Source organism: Danio rerio, chromosome 6 (genome assembly GCF_049306965.1).
Source record: "Danio rerio strain Tuebingen ecotype United States chromosome 6, GRCz12tu, whole genome shotgun sequence".
NCBI classification, from domain to species: Eukaryota; Metazoa; Chordata; class Actinopteri; order Cypriniformes; family Danionidae; genus Danio; species Danio rerio.
This window is the reverse complement of record NC_133181.1, coordinates 12792573-12808256: the sequence shown is the minus strand read 5'-3', so window position 1 is coordinate 12808256 and position 15684 is coordinate 12792573. Positions and strand designations below refer to the sequence as shown.

Below are 15684 nucleotides of genomic sequence, written 5' to 3'. Positions count from 1 at the left end.
CATATTGCACTTGAGTCATAATGGCAGCATGTTAAAGAAAGTTTCATATCCATTTGTTTAGTAATTTTGCATACACACTTAAAAGAGGAGATCAAATCTAGATGATCAAAAAATATCTGAATTTACAGAGAATACTCTATGCTTAAGATCACCTGTTGACTCAATTAATGGCAGTTGTATACAAACTAATCATTCATTGATTTATTCTTCAGCTTAACAGGCTGCCTGCTTTCACACCTGCCTAATTTAGTTTGGTTAAATCACACTAGAGTTCGTTTTCCCTCTTGGTGCGGTTCGTTTAGGCAGGTGGGAATGCAGCAATCGTACTCGAGTGCGCACCAAAAGTGGACCAAAAAAAAGTGTATCGAGACCTGCTTGTAGAGGTGGTCTCGGTACAGTTTCAAAACGAACCCTGGAGCGGTTTGTTTGTGGTTAAGAATATGATCCGAACTAAAACAGACCCAACCGCAAAAAGTACAGCATCTTTTGGACTAATCCAGCTGCTGTAGGCTGATGAGCTGTGCATTATGGGATATGGAGAAAAATATTTGTTGACAGCGCTTTACCAACAAAGAGAGAGAGAGGGAAAAACATTACCTGATGAATCGTTGGTAATATTTAATATTTCGGCAAGATGACCATGTCGCTGTTTGGCTTAATTAATTTACACCTCTTCCTGAAGTGACGTGCGATGCATTAAATCACTGTTTTCCAGCCACGGCTGCGCTTCATTCCTGGAATGTATACTTTGTCTAAAGCAGGCATACAATCAGTCAGCGCAGTCGTTCGTCCATTGTAAAAAGCGACATTTTGTGTCTGCCGGTTTGTTTACTTGCGGGAGTTCGTTGGCATTTTCCCGCATGTGAATTCTGACCAATCGATAAGCAGTTTAGGAACTATGTTCAACAACATCTGGCCAATGAGAGATGTGGATTTTGTCAGATGACTGCATTTTGCTTCTTTTCAACTGGCTTGGACCAAAGCCAGCAGTGTAATGTGAAAACGACCCAAAGACGGCAGAAAATGCAACAATGTATCAATTATTGCCCTTAGTCCGGACCAACTGTAGTGAACTACAGATGTGAAAGCACTCTTAGACTAACCGTGTTCCGTACACTTTTCGCTATTCATTGCACTCAAACAACCCCTCCTCCGTCATTGAAATCCAGAATAGCATGTTTGTGTGATCATTCTCTGGGTGAACACCAATTGCATTTTGATTGATGTCTTTTGGACCAGTAGTTTTAAGAAAAGATGGGCCTACGCATGTGTACAAGAGATGATACAGTAGGTATTACAGGTGTTCTGTACACGATTAAAATAGTGTTCCGTACAGGGAGCATAACTACAATTCATCGGCAAAAAACAGACATTGCTTTAAGGCTTATTAAAAACCAATGTCAGAATATACTATTATTGTTCAACTTGAAGTTATGTTATATTTAATATCTCTTTTATAAAAATTTAAAATGAAAGAACTTTACAATCATTTAATATTCATATCATGTTTATTTTATTACAGCATGACAATTCAAAATATTAAATTCATGCTAATTAACGCTAACTTTACTGACCTTTTATGAATATAAACATCATCACTGCACAAAGATTATCCAAACAGTGTTTGCAGCCTGTCTCTCAGCCTCTCTCTGGGGGAGAGTTGCGCCATGCGGTCATCAACCACAACTCACGTTTAAATATCCCCATTTCAAAGCATTTATTCAACAAAAGATAATTTATTTAACAATTTGTTGTGAGAACATAATATTCCCTTCCTGTACTGTATAAATTAAATGCAAATGCATATTGTTGTTGCTCCAAATGTCTCCCTTCCCAAGCGACACTCGTCCCTTTAGCTTGCCCACTGTCTATTTTCAAGTGCATTAATTGGATGTAGCAAACTTACTAAATTTACTTGGAAACATATGGTGTGAGGGTCTCTTTTGTGCTCGGAGGTGAAAGAGTGAGAAATAAAGATTACACAGATATATAGTTCGTCTACGACCCGGAAATATTTATTCAGAGACTGGCGTTAAAAGGTAATCTGTCCGGAATGTTGTGTACGGAACAAGTCTACGTTAATCCCTTTATTCATCAGGGGTCACCACAGCGGAATGAACCGCCAACTTATCCAGCATTTGTTTTACACAGTGGATGCCTTTTCAGCTGCAACCCAGTGCTGGGAAACTCACAATCTCACCTTCACACACATACACTTCAGCCAGTTTAGTTTGTTCAGTTCACCTATAGCACATGTCTTTGGACTGTAGGAGAAATCGGAGCACCCGGGGGAAACTCACACCAACACTGGGAGAACATGCAAACTCCAAACAGAAGTGCCAACTGACCCAGCCGAGACTTAAACCAGTGACCATCTGGTTGTGATAACCACTGAGCCACCGTGTCGCCCCAAATCAAACACTTTAAAAAAAAAATGAACCACAAAAAGAAATTGAAACCCTGCCTGTAATCTTAAGTGTTCAAACATCATTGTAGCAAACTCTTTAAGGCCACTTTGTATCAGCCGAAATATATACAAATACTGGAATAATACCACCGTTTCAATAAACAAAGATAACAACTTTACATGATGTGACCATATTATTTGAACAACATGTACTCTAATTGAGGGTCCTGAACAATAACATTGGCAGTCAAAAGTAGCCGATCACATATTAAACGCTGTTCGAGAATTAAGTAAAGCGCTAAAGAACGCAAAGCAGCAGAATACCGTGTAATCAAACAGGCCTTGAGATTTCTCTGCGTGAAGGTCAATCCTGCTGCCTATGCAGCTGTCACGCCTTCCTCTCAAACACATACACACACATACGAACAAACACACTGACACACACAAACCAACCAGATAGTCATCTATCATCCCTAAGCTCAACACACCCAACGTGGATGCTCTCGCCATCAACCTGACATCAATCCAGCAAATCTGCAGGAATAAGGGGAAAAATGCCTTTCTTTTTTAAACAAAACAGAATCAAATGTGTTTGGAACAAATATTACAATATATTAGGAGCATTACCGTGATATCTACTGCTGCATAATTGGTGTTGTTGATAGTCGGTTGGCTGATGGCTGTAAAGTGGTGAAGAAACCAATTACATTGTACTGTTATTATGTCACCCTGTTTACACTTGTTATTAAAGTCTCAATGAAATCAAAATGAAACTGTCAGTATCAATATCTTAGTTTTAAGGTAATCCATTAACCTTATTCTTCAATGCAGAAGTCCACTCGTTTAGGTGATTGCTTTAGAACTTCCGATTCAGTCACCTATGAGAGAAATTCCTTGGAATAATAAACAGCAGAAAACGATCCAACTACTTGCTCTGCAAACATGTGTGTGCATGACTATATAGGAAAAAAAGCAGAATAATATACTAGGAAAATATCAGTTTGCAACATCAAGCAGCAGAACGAGTATTTTTTAAAACCTAAAAATTAATGAAAGTGAAATAGACTGGAAGTCTCGAGCCAAAAAGATTCCAATGGCTAGAGCATGTAGCATGAGGTCAATAATCTACTGTGCTCCAAAACAGTGGCAAAATTAATATTTTGAAAATATTACCACTCAAATAATTAGGTTTGCTACATCCTAGCAAAATGCAGGATGACTTATTTAACACACGACTTAAAAAAAAAAATAATAATAATACTAATAAATAAAAAGTAAAGATAATATAAAAATACAGTTAAGTTATTCAGCTATACCACATTACAGTATAATAAAAACACATTTATTGACAAATGGACTGTTGTTGTTTATTATAAAAGTGTATTCCAGGATGAGGAGGCAGCATGAGTATTGGGGCGTACTCACTCTATGCAATCTGAACCGTGCCCAGGCCCATTTCCCGGATCGTTTGAAAAGTGTGAGTGCTCTGAATCGGGTTCAGGCACGGTTCCCTTGGCCCACCCTAGCCCGGTTGGGAGAGGTATGCCAGAGCGCAGTTCACTTGGGCTTTGGCGCGGTACGCTTGTGTGTGAGTGCAAAACGTGCCTGAGCCCGAAACTGAAAGCGAGACGTGACTTTTGAGGGACTGTTACATATGGATATATTAATCATTCTTACTGTTTAATGAACTGTCGTAGTTTATTAAATACACAAACCCCTCACTACACGACAGCTGCACCTTCAGCAAACCTCCTAATTCTTGCAGCACGAAGACTTTATGATTGTTTATGAGCATCAAAAGAGTTCGGCGAAATATCTGACTGCGCGTCACTGCATATCAAACAACTTAAACGATACAACTAAAGAAATCCCCATTGTGCTGAGTGAAAGCACTTACTGATCAGTGCATCATGGATGACGACAGCGTGCCAAGGCCCGAATGTAATGTGAGTGCTAGCCTTCGGGGGAGACAGGTGGGGGGGACAAGCATGCTTTGGCCCGGTTAAGGCAACTGTACATAGTGTGAGTACGCTCTTAGATACATCCCGCCAAATTCAAGATGCTATTGCTACTGCTAAAATTGATCACTTATTCCTGTCCACGAGTGTTTATTGTTCATCTAAAACCTTATAAAAGAATATAGCTGAACTGTGTTGATCTGAAATGCGGTGTGCAGAATCTCTCTACGACAAGCCCCGATACAAAATACATTGTACACACAAAATCATTATACAGGTAGAGTTGCGTTCGAAATCGCCTACCACTCATTATGTACTGTATTTGAATTTAAATTTACTACTCGACCGTTAGAAAAGTATGTTCTATACAGTATGAATGGAACTCGGTTGTACTACATCCACCATTTTTTCATTATCGTGTCCTACCCATGTCAGTTGTGTCGCTTCACTCCTATTCATGAATTCTCTTACAGGGCATCATGGGATAGTGTAGCTAGCATCGGATGCGCACTTCAGAATCTTGCTGGAAGTAGTAGGTCATCTGGGTACTTCTTGCATACTGTTTTTCAAATACTATGAATTCTGACATACTACTCGGCTCGCATACTGTTTTTAGCGTACTATACTGACCTTATTCTTTGTGTACAAGCGGGTGCAGCTATTTGAATCTTTTTGGCTCGAGACTTCCAGTCTCATTCACTTCCATTCATTTTTAGACATTAAAAACAGCTCATTATGTTGCAAACTGATATTTTCTTATTTTAATATTCTACTTTGCCTGTATAGTCATGAACACACTTGTTTGTAGAGCAAGTAGTTTGACCATTTTCTGCCATTTATTGTTCCTAGTCATTTCTCCCGTCCGCTTGTAAAGTCATGACGTATCGGTGACATATGGACTACTGTTTTCGGGTTTAAGCCACTGCTCATTTGAATTGAGAAAATGTTTGTTTATGGCCAATTTTTAGTCATATCACACATTAAAGTGAATTTTATATAAAATCATAGTATGCATATTAATCCCGGACTTGCTGCATCACAAATACTAAAATTTCGACAATTTATAAAAGATTAATCACTTTCTGACCATCGAATATTCGGCATGGACATTTATATTGCGATCGTAATTTTCTAAAGTATTACATCACTCTGTAAACATTTATTATTACCATTTGATGAGTCTCCCCATACAGTTTGATATAGTACTTGGACCCAGAAGCCGCTTCGCGTGACGTCACCCTTAACAAGCGGATAGGCGACTGAATCGGAAGTTCTAAAACAATAGCAAAAACATGCGCACTTTCACACTTTAGAATAAGATCAATAGTATAGAAGTATACAATTTCGGTCGCAACCTAGAAGCTTCTTAATTAAACTTCTTACACACAATGTCCATTTTATTACGTGAATAGTGTTTTTTAAGGATACAGACAATAGTTGGTAAATGAAGTCTGTTTTTTTTATGCATATGTTGTTGATAGTTTTCTATTAATGCAATCGTGTTTAGCAGTGAGTCTAGCTTCAACAGTTTGGTACCATGCTATTTTGCAAGGTACCCTTACAAAAGGGTGCTAATAAAGTGCTATGATATGGATCACTATACCTTTGACAGTAAAAACAAAAATAAAAAGGTATCATACTGTAAATAACCGTAACACTCAGTGGAAACTGGCCATAAGTGGTGTGTTGAGCTTTTGTGGTTTGTCATAGGTGTCATTGGGTTTATATTTGTAGTGTTTAGTGTTAAGCTCAAGGTAAATGGTTTTATCACATACAAAAGGGTATGTGCACAGAGTTTCATTTCATTTACAGGTCCAATGCATGTGCAGGTCACATCTGTGCTTTATTGTCCACAAGGTGTAAGAAGAATATGCAGTATTCTGCTTTAAACAAGTACAAAGACATTTTATTGCTAATATCTTTAAGAGAAAAAACACCGAGTCTGAAATGGAACAAATCTTTAAGCGCACAATGTCTGTATTTGTGCATGCTATGGAGAATATTGTGAAAATGAAGTATAGTTGGGCTTTTACACTGTTTTTTGAGCCATAGTGCATGGATACTCAGTCAAGTGGTCTGTTGAGCTGTTATTCTGGGTCACCTGTTGATGTGCTGGGTTTGGTGTTGAGCTCAGTGTTCTGTTATCTGGTGGTGTGAGCATGTGAGGATCTGCTGAGTGTGCAGTGTTGAATTCTGATGGTGTGTTGTTAAGCACCGTGTTATAATGTTCAATCAAGTGTCATGCTGAGGTGTTGGATTAACTGGAGAGAGTTTGGGCTATAATAGTTTGGGGTTGAGCTGTTATGGTGGGTCATCGGTTGTAGTCTGGAGTTAGTGTTGTGTTGAGTTATTGGGTAGTAAGATGCAGCGTTGAGTTTTGATGTTCTGTTAAGCATGTTGTTGGGATGTTCAGTCAACTGTCACACTGGTCTACTGTGTTGAGTTGTGTGGTGGTGTGTTGAGCATGTTGCTGGGATGTTCAGTCAAGTGGTGAGTTAGGCTGACATTTTGTTATTTTTCCACCTGGTGGTATTGTGTTGGGTGGGCTGAGCTCAGTGTTAGGCTATCTGGTGGTGCAATGAGCTAGTTGGGCCATGTAAAGAAGGTCTGTTGGTTGTGCATTGTTGAATTCTGATGCTGTGTTCACACCAGATGCGGCATGCGCAAATGAATCACGACATTCAGGCTTAAATTGACACATGAACATTTTTGGGTAACTTGCTTCATTTGTGCAGGAAATTCACTTGACAATAAATGTAAATTCAAGTCATGGGCGAGGCTTTTGTCTGCCCTTGACTCTAGCTTCGTTGCTAAATGGCTAACACGGATTTTATTGAGAGAATAGCTGTGTTTGTGCTTTAGGAAAGCTGAAAAACAGCATATATTTGTTCTGCGCCATGTTTGAGTCCACTAGATCCTTTCAGAAGTGCATCCAGCTCAGTGAGTTCATCAGCTCCTCCAGAAACTGTATATAAATGATGGAGGCTTTCAATGGTGCTTCAGACAGAGCCAAGCCTAGTTTGATGAGCTGTTGTTGGTCGCGGCAGAAGGATTTCCACTGGGAACATAAACAACATGGCACTACCTCAAAATCACGCCTCTACAAGAGCAAGCACCTGATTGGTAAACGTGGCACAAATGTCCGCTGAAGTTCAGATTTTCCAACTCAAGTGATTTGCATCAAATGCACGAAACGCTCAACTCACACCACTTCGTTTGCGCAAATTGCGACATTCGCACTGCCTCATTCGTGTGAAACGCACCGCGTGATGTCTATTCGTGCCTTTGCTTTACTATGTAAATCACTCGCGTTTGATGCCTCATCCTTGTCTGGTGTGAACGCATAATGATGATGTGTTAAGCATTGTGTTGGAATGTTCAATTGAGTGTCAAGTTGATAAGTTGGATTATCTGGGTGGGGGTTGGGTTGTAATGTTAGGCAAGAGCTGTAGGTTGTGCTGCTCTGTTGGTGTGTTGTGCTTTTATGTTTGGTCATCCGGTGGTTTGTTGGTTTATCCTTTTGAGATGTAGGCTGGACTTAGTGGAGTTCGGTCATACTAGTCTGTTGTGTGCTTATACCAGTGTTGAGTTGTGGTAGAGTGTTAAGCATGCTATTGGGAAGTTAAGCCAATAGATATATTGAGCTCTTATTCTGGTTGCGTGTTTAGACGTAGTGTTGTGGAGGGTTGACTTAAAGTGTTGGGGCTGTGAGGTGGTCTGTAGATGTCAGATGTTCAGTTAACTGTCACATTGATCTATTGTGTTGAGTTGTCTGGTTGTGTGTTCAGCATGTTGCTGGGATGTTCAGTCAAGTGGCATGTTAAGTTGTTATTTTTCACCTGGTGGTTTTGTGTTGGGTGGGATGAGCTCAGCGTTAGGTTATCTAGTGGTGCGTAGGGTTGTAACGGTATGAATTTTTCACGGTATGATAATCGTCTAAAACAATACCACGGTTTGACGGTTTCGCGGTATACGGTATGTTACAAATGTTACAAAATAATAGAACAGTGAAGCAAATTTGACTTTTTCCAAATAATATATTTTTAGTTACTATAAACAACACCACTTACAATGAACAAATAAAAATAAGAAAATAATAAATAATGTGTCAAAGTCCAAATAAAGTCCAAATAAACATGGTGCAAATCCTCAGTAAAAAATAGATATAAATATTTACTATACTATAAATAGTTACATAACGAAACTAGATTCAATATGGAACATCCTTAGGTTTTATGTGCCAGCATGGATATGGTTGTCTGTGGATATGGATATGGATATGGTTGTCTGCAATGCAGACAAACAGCTGCATCTTCATTTGCGTCTTTTGAAAACACCAAGAGCAGCAGTTCGTCTTTGCTGTGTCACTGTTTTGTCATGTTTCTGTGCTGCTGTGCATGCAAAAGTACTTAGTATGAGAATTATTTCATGCAAAACTTTTTTTTTTTTGCGTTTTATTTAGCCGCGCATAAATGTATGCCTTTCTCTCATTCCGTGTTGTTCAAAAAGCTTGGTCCACAAACAAAAGCGAAACCTATGCTTATTGGTTGTGATATAGCGAGTTTGAACCAATCTGGGCATGGAGGAGGGACAATGCATCAATGTATCATGTCTGATTTGTCCGGAGACACAGTGACGAGCGTTTCTTTGTCAAATCAGCGTTGTCAAATGTTGATGACGTAACCGCACTGATTCCGGAGCCTCTGAAAGTCCGCGTATGTTATGTGATACAGCACTGGAAAGCTGAGATTCTCTTCTTTATGCCAATCTTTGAATTGTATGAATCGGATCAGCGGATCAAAAGTTATTAAACATTTAAGAGCAATACTTATTTTTAGCGGCGGGCGGCTGTCTCGGTCTTTAAGGGTTAAAACCGTTGATATGCAATTGTTCATGGTATGATAATCGTGCACGTTCAAATCGTGGTAAACCGTCATACCGGTATATTGTTACAACCCTAGTGGTGCGATGAGGTAGTTGGGTCATGTGAAGGTCTATTGGCTGTGTTGAATTCTGATGATGTGTTGAGCATTGTGTTGGAATGTTCAATTGAATGTCAAGTTGAGGGGTTGGATTATCTTGGGTTGTAATGTTGGGCAAGAGCTGTAGGTTGTGTTGCTCTGTTGGTGTTTTGAGCTATTATGTTTGGTCATCTGGTGGTGTGTTACTCTATCACTTTGAGATGTAGTCTGGAGTTAGTGGTGTGCTGAACTGTGGTGTTTGGTCATGCTGGTCTGTTGGGTGCTTAGAACTGTGTTGAGTTGTGGTAAAGTATTAAGCATGCAGTTAGGAACTGCCCATACTGATACTATTGCGCTCAATTGCATGTTTAGATGTAGTGTTGTGGTGTGTTGGGTTGTGTAGTGGTCTATAGTATGGGCTAAATATTGTAGATCATCTTGTGGTGTGTTGGGCCTGTAATGTAAGGTTATGGTAGTGAGTTGAGCTGTAGTATTAGGTTGTGTGGTGTTTTGCTAAGCTATGTTTTTGCGATGTTCAGTAAATTTAAGCTTGTCTGTTGGGGTGTGGTGGCATTTTGATCAGTTGTGTTGGCCTGTGCATTGAGCCGTAACATTGAAGTCAAGGTGATGGCTGAATACATGACTGAAGGAAGTGGAGATGAGCTCTAGACTGAATGCATTGTTTTCATGAAAGATGCTGTTGCTCCTACTGCACGCTTAAATTAGCTGGCAGTGTTTGGATTACACCAGGGAGCTCTCACACAGGATTTATTCTAGCCTGCAGGAGCAAAGGATATTTCCATCTACACACGCACACAAACACACACAGATGCACAGTCACCCGTATGCATGTGCTCACACTAAGACACACTCAAATAAAACCCTAAGAGCACAAAACAAGGCTTTTGGTTACAGAGGTACACACACAGCATGGTCAAATAAGTATGCACTGCTCACTCTAGCATTCATTTCATCCTTCGCCCTAGAATTTGCCCACATGATCCTCTGCCATCAGAACAAACATACAAAAATGCACTTCCACGCAATCATACACACACTAACACACTCGAAGGACACAACAAGAGGCTCTTCATGGCCTCCGGATCAGGCTTCTTCATGTGCTATTGCCAAGTTTACTGACTGCTCATATTACAGACGGGTTTCACAGCTTTCTACCCATCCAACAGAGATAATGCAGAGAGATAGAAACTGAGAGAAAGAGAGAGCACACGTACTGTTTTTCCCCTTCTTTTGAGCGTCATGTGAAAGAACCACACCGCAGAGTCTGTTTCACTGAACAATCTGATGACACAAACACTCTTTCGCTACCAAACCAACCTGCAGCCCTTAACCTTATCTCTTTAACTGATTGCATTATTTAAACAAAGAATCACCCATTTGCTTCGACCTTAAACAAAGCAGCCTCAGCCTAATTTCTAAAGACTGAGACAGACGCCCCCCCTCAAAACACACACGCACACACATTTGTTGCGGGTCGGTGAGCATGAGGCCTGCTGAAGCGCCTAATCCCGCGTCTGTAGACTCCAGGAGCACACCATGATGCACCTTCACGCGAGTGCAGATTAGAACCCTTAATCCAGCTCTCTCAATCTGGAGATCTTTTTATAAAACCTCACAGCTAATCCAGCAGAGGTTTGTTTACTGTTCAAGACCTAGTTTGACACAGGTCAGACTATTAAAAAAAAAAAAAAAAAAACATCACTCGAAGTGTCATGTCAGGGTTACATAGCTAGTATCCTATGCTAAACTGATCTATTAACCGTCATTCTGCACATAACCGTTCATGTCGTAAGAGATCAAATCAAAGCATACATTAAAAAAATGTAAGAGCAAGCAACTTTAGGAAAAACAAAAAGGTCCTCGCCTTCCAAAGTACATTATAGTGTCAGCTGAAATGATTCTATTTTCAATCCTTCTCCTGTCTCCATCTCATCCCTGTCATTTTGTGGGCCTTTCTGCGCAAATTAAAAATTTAGAAATTCTTGCTGCGCCGAGGTGCTCTTTGCCAGCACAGCTAAAATGAAAAGGCTTTGTGGTGGCAGTGACCAGATTTTAAATGCAGCGAGATCAATAAATAAGAGGGGGCTGCTTGAGCACAATCTCCGAATGTCTTTGAGTGTGTATGTGTGTGTGAGGGTCAAATACTGCATGTCCTGCAGTCAGCTGTCACAGTGCAGTGCAGAAGAGTCTCTCCCATAGATCCATCCATCCCGGGGCTCTGGCCAAATCCCACCCAGCCTCCCTTTCTGCCCTCTCCCACAAGAGGAGCATCATTCCTGCCATTCCTGAAATCTTGGCTATTTCAACTAGGGATGCAAATATAGCGATAAGCACTAGAACAAATAGGCCAAACTACTGGCATTTCAAACACGGGCTCCATTATCTCAGCAGGGGGACTGGAGCACCGCAGTGGCAACCCACGGCACAGGCAACATGACAGTCTCCTGGAGGGCAAACAACACCGGAGACTCAAGCAGCACGGGGTGGAAAAAACAGCCCTCATCTCTCCAGAATACTCCTCTGCCCGGAATCGCTAATGCACTCAAACCCTCATTGAGGAGCTGAGAGACAGAGATAGAAAGAAGAGGGGGGAGGTAGATGGAAAGCAGAACAACAGGCATACAGAAAGGTTTTAGAATGACGACCTTCAGGTGTCGAGCACAAGATTGGCTTCGTTGATTAACAGCTGAACACGGAAAGATACACACGTATCCCGAGCATACACTTCCCGAAGCTTAATTCCTTACTGTGAAGTTACAGCAAAGGAGATTTTCCTTCTCAAGCCTCAACATGAAGCCTTTCTTGAGGGAAAAATCAACCCTTTCACCTTGTCTGTGAAAAACAAGCGCTCAGACAGCCCAACAAAAATAACCTTGAGTTTCATCAGGGATATTCTCACATTGAATGATAAACAGAGGCCCGAGGGACGCTGAACCAAAAAGCAGCTAATTGCCTGCCTCTGAAATTCGGCCCCTGTGTCCTCTCTGTGTTTATCTGAAAACAGAGTCGGTTTGGTATGACCCGCTTCAGCTGCTGGTAGAAAAGCCCATTCATTTAACTGTCCGCACAAATGTGAATCTCTGGCTCTTCTGCCTCGTTACCACGAACCGGCAGGCTAAAGGTAAAGAAGATCATGTTTGCGACACAATTATCAAGTCTGCCGCGACCAACTTGTGCTTGTGCTGACACAAACAGTTGTCTCCCGAGCGCTAATGTTCACACTAAACTGCAACCCATATAACCCGTTATTATGTAAGAGCCAACTGTGAGAGGAAATTCTACAATCAAAGCTGTTTGCTAACGACAAAATAAATCATTAGCCAAGTAAGGCAAGATAGAGATGCACTTATCCATGATACTGTTTAGCTTCATGCCAACTGTCGTCTCACGAAGCAGCACGGGGAAGAGTATCTGTCAGTATTTACAAGGTGATTTGCCAAGTCGTTATGAGTGCAAGGACGCAACCTGCTCGAAAACAAATTCAACGCTGACCTTCCAGCATTGAGTGTATTCGGGGCTGATTCATTTGGCAGTTACTGGCCACACATGTGGGACACCAAAGCTTGTATAATCAAGCAAGCGCTTGCGTTCGAGCTCTTTAAATGACAGGTGTTATGATCAGGTGAGAACTTTCCGCCGCCCTGGACTTTTATGGGAGGTTTAAATCAAATGACAATCCAGAAACTCTAGGCTGAGGTTTCCGAAGTTCATTAATATCAATTTCACCATTAAGACTGCAGTGAATGATTGGTGTTTAAAAAGCAAAATCAATGAGTTCTCGCTGAACATGCAGCAAATAATGTGTCTCTTATCCAGATTGATGCCGAGGGAAAAACTGTTTTTACTTCTACTACTTTCATTCACCTTGCCACCTGCCAATGTGTGCCAAAAAATAAGGTTTTAGATAATCTAAAATGGCTTCAGCAATGGTTTAAAAAGAAAAGAAAAAATGTTCCTTCAACAAACATACCTAAGGCATGAATAATTAGAGTACACTAAGTTGTTAAAGTAAAAGGCACAATGTTATACACTGCAGTTGACTATAATATCGTCTAATCCAATAAGATGTAGAATGAAACCCCATAGAGCCATTTAGACTGCGAGACGCAGGCAAGGCTGTGCGCGATAACTGCTCTCCAGTCATTCATATGTATCAGCGTGAGTGAAACATCCAATAAATTCGAATCATCTTTAAATGAACCGCACCGATCAGTGCCCGGTGAGATTATAAACCCAATCTCATGTGCGTTTAGAATTTCCTGTGCTAAACTTGTACTAGATTCGGCAGATTCTCCACCCGAGACCCATTTCCAACAGCCCATATTTCTCATAATCAGCTCATTTCACTAGAATCATTAGTTGTTGTTGTAAGAACAACAAAGGCATGCAAGCAGAGCTTAAACAAGATCTGTCTAAAGATCCCAAATTAAACTAATTCCTAGATACGAACATCTCCTCACAGGCCTAACCCATATCCTGTCAGGAAAACAACAAACATCCTGGACAGAAACGTGCGGCTGACACTCTAACCCTGAGCAAAGTTCCTTCTTTTTTTTCCCCCTCGCAGCTACAGAAATCCAGGGGTCTGGGTGTGCTTGAGAGAGCACAGTGTGAGATCCCTTCAAACCCCAACAGCACAAACAGGCCCTGACAGATTTGCTCTCCCTAATTCAGGCTAAGAAAAACAGCACAAGTATATAAGAGATCTTCACTGTGCTCTGAATAAGCACAAACGCACACACTCCTGCAGAGGGAGAAAAAAGCATCCAACAATAGTCATTTCTAATGGAAGAAGAGAGTGGGTGAGACTGTTCCGTTTCAATTCACTGATACCGCTAATGGCTTCTTAGCGGTTCCATGAAATCAAGCAGCTGTCAAGGCGATGCATCGGGAACAGGGAGGAAAAGGCGGCATTCCCACAAGAGAAAAGCATCACGTCAGGATGTTTGGCTAAACATCTGCTCCCCTGCTCTCATGGCTTTAGCAGCAGCACATAGTCAGACAAAGAGATGGGAGGTGGAAACACTGACTTCTCCATCTGAGGCATTCTGTAAAAACAACAGCCATGCATAATGACTAGGGCACTGGGCTAGATGAGACAGAGCCCATACTGATAGAAAACAGACACAATCCAGCCATTTAGCCAGCCTGTGGGCTTTGCCTCACTGACCACTAATTGTAAAAAAGTTCATGACTTACAAAACAGAAACTTTCCTCCTGTATTGAAGGTGGCCATTCCTTCTCAAACCATGACAAATGTTCTGAGGTAAAACTTCATTTGCTTACTTCTTACACATTAGGAGGTCAACTGTAAAGAAAAACTCCCTCTGTGTGAATGCATGCATAAAACATACAGACAGACAGTACGCAAAAGCGTGTATAGAACATTTGAAGTCTTGTAAGTGAGGAAATGACTGTGCATGGAGACTATAATTATTAAGCTCGTGAGCTCAAATATGTCTGACTTGCTAATTTAGAAAAGATCAAAATAGTCTTTCTCTTTTTCGAGTGAAAAGCTGATGTGAAACCTTACTTCACTGATTCATCATTACAACACAAGCCTGATGGAAATTGTGAAATTTCCCAACTGTAAAGTGCATTGTAAAAAAATAAAAAATAAATAAATATATATATATATATATATATATATATATATATATATATATATATATATATATATATATATCCATTTTTATTTAAAACAAAGAAAAGACATTAAACAGTTCATCTCACTAAATGACATCATGACGTGCTGATGTCATTCATTCCACCTGTAAACAGCGGATCGTACAAACATCTCGTTTAATTTTCGAGACCGCCTCAAATGTTTGTTTTTATTCACACCGAAAGGTTCCCACAACAAAACTAACCCAAAAACATTGTTTTACAGCAATGTCAGGCAAGATAACAAATTCGACGCTTTCCTGGCAAAACATCACATTTTGCTTAAACTTCACATGACGTCACCGCTACCACATAAGACATTTCTAAACTTTCTGCCTGTAACGACATGTGCAGGTCGAGTCCTGAGACTACACGGATCCGCCAGTTAAAATTAACCAAGATGGCGTGAGGCTTGTTGTTTAGAGGGCAGAAAAAATGGAGGATATTGTAATATACACAAAGGGATAAATTTCAACAACTCGGCCAGGCGGCAGCTGCTGCTCTTTAAGGAAGCAACAAAGATAAGAGCAACGCGAAGCTCCAACTCAACACCAGCGACCCGCTCTGACTAAGCAGGCGATTTCCCGTCCAAAAAACACACCAAACTGCGTGCTTAAACGCATTTCCATCAAAAGAAATTAGAAAGTAAACGCTTTTTTATCATGTTGTCTCA

The 15684-nt window shown here is 40.6% G+C and overlaps 1 protein-coding gene across 48 annotated transcripts in view; it reads right to left on the bottom strand.

Moving 5' to 3' along the window:
- The window catches only part of baz2ba (bromodomain adjacent to zinc finger domain, 2Ba), a 174113-nt gene that overhangs the window by 157732 nt on the left and 697 nt on the right, over positions 1–15684 (bottom strand). The gene's annotated exons all lie outside the window — the stretch shown is intronic.